This window comes from Cynoglossus semilaevis, chromosome 6, assembly GCF_000523025.1.
Source record: "Cynoglossus semilaevis isolate Cse_v1.0 chromosome 6, Cse_v1.0, whole genome shotgun sequence".
Taxonomy (NCBI): Eukaryota; Metazoa; Chordata; class Actinopteri; order Pleuronectiformes; family Cynoglossidae; genus Cynoglossus; species Cynoglossus semilaevis.
In genome coordinates, this window is record NC_024312.1 from 3,187,423 (window position 1) to 3,191,124 (window position 3,702).

Sequence of the window (3,702 nt, forward strand, 5' to 3'; positions counted from 1 at the left end):
CGCGTGCACACACACACTCGGGCGAACCTAACGAGTGGTGATTAGTGGCTCTCAGTTAGGCGTGGTTAGGCTGTGTAACATCATTCTGCTCTGTGGACTCTGCTAATTCACTTCTCTTTATCTAATTACCCAGGGTGAGCACACACACACACACACACACACACACACAGACACAGAGTGTGTCACACCTGCACGGATCTTTCCTGCAGATATGCAAAGTGACCTCATTATTACTGACGTCTCCATTTATATATTTATATGTTTTATCTGTTAATAAAAAGCCCGTTGTCCTCAGGACAGCCAAGAATACTGCCATCCTCTGGAGACACGCGGTAGGAGAAAAAAAAAAAAAAAAAAAAACCTCTCTCCTCCACACCCTCACCTGACATTGAACCCTGTCTCACTCATGAAGGCTGTCCTTAAATAGACCTGCACGTTTACTACTAGTATTACTACCACTCTGAGGTATCACACGCTGAAGGATGGTACCATAGTATCTGTCTTTGTAGTACTGTCTTTGTAGTACTGTCTTTGTAGTACTGACCTGGTTCTTTCTTTTGGACAGTGTACACTGATACATGCCTTATATATATATATATGTGTATATAAATGTGTGTATATATGTATATATGTGTCTGTATAAATGTGTATAAATGTATATCTATACATATATAGATTTACACATGTATATATGTGTGTGTATAAATGTATATGTGTATATATATGTATACATATATGTATGTATGTAAATACATATATACATTTACACAAAAATGTGTATGTATAAATATACATTTACACAAAAATATGTATGTATATATGTATATACATACATATTTGTATGTATATACATATATGTATATATGTGTATGTATATATGTATGCATATACATACATATGTATATATAAATACATATGTATGTGTAAGTAAATACATATATACATTTACACATATATGTATGTATGTATGTTAATACATACATATATGTGTATGCATATACACATATATGTGTCCATATATACCTGTTTCCTCAGTGTATAAAGTGTAAAGTCTGGTTCTTGTTTTTTTTCCCTCCATTACTCAGACCTCTGCTGGTTTTTCCTCCTCCAGATTCTTCATTTACTCACATTCACGCTGGATCTCAGGTGTGAGTCAGTCCCTCGTTACAGTCACCGCTGACGAGGAAACTGGGAAAAAAACAAACCTGTGATTTTTAACGTTTTATATCACACGGTGGGAGAGTGGTTAGTTCTCTGTCCTTACAGGGGAAAGGTCATTGGTTCAATCCCCAATCCTAATGGATGAAAAAAACAATGTTAGGTGTTCTACAGTGTAGTACACTGTCTGGTGTAGTACAGTGTCTGGTGTAGTTGAAGTGAAGTACTCGTTGTATTACTGGTGCGTCTCTGTAGATGGTGTAGAAGTAAAACGTTGCAGTACTTTGTGTTTTGTCTTTGTGTATTTTTGTGTTAGAGAATGTGCAGTTATTCCTGGCACGGGGACAGTCTGTGACTCTGAGATAATGGTCCTCTGAAGGGCCTGTATGTGTGTATGTGTGTGTGTCCATGTCCCATGATGATGGGTGTGTGAAAGACAAGTACAAGTGGAGGGTGCACACAGGCTTTTTGCCTGGGAATACTGTAGTACTATTCAATCAATACCTCACACACACACACACACACACACCCATGGGAGAGGGCTGCTTTCATTAAGTTGCCCCCGCTGTTTCTTTCTGCTCCAGTTGGGGGAGGGGCAATAAAACAAAATGATTTTTATTAGAAATAGGAGACTATCAGATGGTCAACATCTGGTTCATGGACCTGGACGTGGTCCCTTCAGGAGACCGTGTTTCTCATTACATAAAATGTATCGTTTCAAATTTTAAGTTTCAGTGTGAACGGGATTTTTTTTTAGGGTTGACCAACTTTTCTTGAAATTAATTTAAGTTGTTCTCTTGATTTAATTTCCTGTCCGATCCAGTTTAGAGGAAATCAGACAACAGTCAATGACTCCTGACTGAACGGAGTGTATTTGTCAAGGCTGAGGTTTCTACGGTAAAACAACATGGATGTTCCCGATGTTCTAAATACGGATGTCCGATAACTTACTAGCTAACTTTTTGCCGATATCTGATATGCCGATATTTGTTCCAACACTTAATTTCCGATATCAACCGATACCGATATGTGGATCCTACGTGTGATTCCAGCAAATTTAGCGAAACCCAGGTATTGTGTTATCCGATTTTATTATCGGAGAAAAAAACGTTAATGATTCTTACCCATATTACGTATTTACGCTAATATCCAGCTGATAAGATCGATCGGACGTTATTATCGGATATCCCTGGTTCCGAACTTCACTTCATAGTCAGGAAAAAAAACAACTTAAAAAAGTAAGATCGTAAAAGTAGTCAGGCTCTCGAGTACGTCAGAAGTATATGCGCGTATATCAATTTTTTAAAAATTTTTTTATGTGTGTGACCTTTTCAGATTCAGACTCTTCTCCCTCCATTTTCAGGCGAGCTCTGTCCAAAAACTGCTTCCACAGGACGGGTGTTTTTGATGATGGGTGAAGATAAAAGGCCAAACAAATTAAGAACAGCAGTGTCGTCGTCAGATTTAGCCAAACTGGTGCAGGCGTCTGCACCTGGCAGTGACTCACTGAGAAAGTGCTATTTTAGACCTGCCTTTGTTCTGAAAGTCTCGGCTTCATCGCTTCAAGATGTGATGGTTGGAGGACGCACGCATACACACACACACACACGCGCACACACACAGATAAATATACGGAATGACTTCATCTTGTTTTGGTTCATTTTTCATCTCCTCTGATGCTTCGTTACTTTAAGAGAGTGATTCGTTACTAGTTTTAAGTCACTTTTCTGATGGAGTTACTGAGTTAGTTGGTTAATGAGTTAGTTGGTTAATGAGTTAGTTGGTTAATGAGAGTAATCAGGTTGGTTAGTTTGTGCGTGTGTTTAACTAGTTTCTTCATTCATTGATTGTTACATTGCGGACCGGCAGAGGGTCCCCGGACCAGGGGTTGAGGAGCCCTGAGTTACATGACACGCTTTTACCCAGGGACCACACGGTGGTCAGGTGGTTTGCGTACCAGCCTCACAGGACGAGGGGGAGCGGGTTCGATCCCCAGCTGTTGCTGATCATACTGTTCACTCTAAACTGAGCGTTGGTGTGAATCTGGTGTGAATCTTAGTGTGAATGTTTGTGGCGCTGTGATTGGATGGAGATCGGTCCGGGGCGTGACCCCCGCCCCCCCCCCTCACCCAATCACTGCTCAGACTGACTCCCTAAACATCTCGAAAATCACAGCAGGTGGATGAATGAGTGTGTCAGTCCACGTGTGGGCGTGCACGTGTCACTCTGCAGTTGTTGTGTAACTTGATGCCAACCAGTACAGTAACTGTTCATCTGCTCCGTCAGCATCTGTGTGTGTGTGTGTGTGTGTTTCCTCAGCCGCGGGGCCGCTTCCTCTCCCCGGCCAGACGGTGCCCCCACCACTGGACAGATGGCCAACACCCCCCCCCCTCCTCCTCCCTTCATCCTTGCCTTCCTCTCCTGTACTGCCCCCTCAGCACCCCATCACCTAAATACCTCCTCCTTCTCCACGTCCCTCCGTCCCTGCGTCCCATCACACCTCTCACATAATAAATGGACCTGGGATGAAGCTGCTGGCCCTTT

The 3,702-nt window shown here is 41.9% G+C and overlaps 1 protein-coding gene across 4 annotated transcripts in view; it reads left to right on the forward strand.

Annotated features, from left to right (window-relative positions):
• The window catches only part of znf423 (zinc finger protein 423), a 124,857-nt gene that overhangs the window by 27,062 nt on the left and 94,093 nt on the right, over window positions 1–3,702 (forward strand). The gene's annotated exons all lie outside the window — the stretch shown is intronic.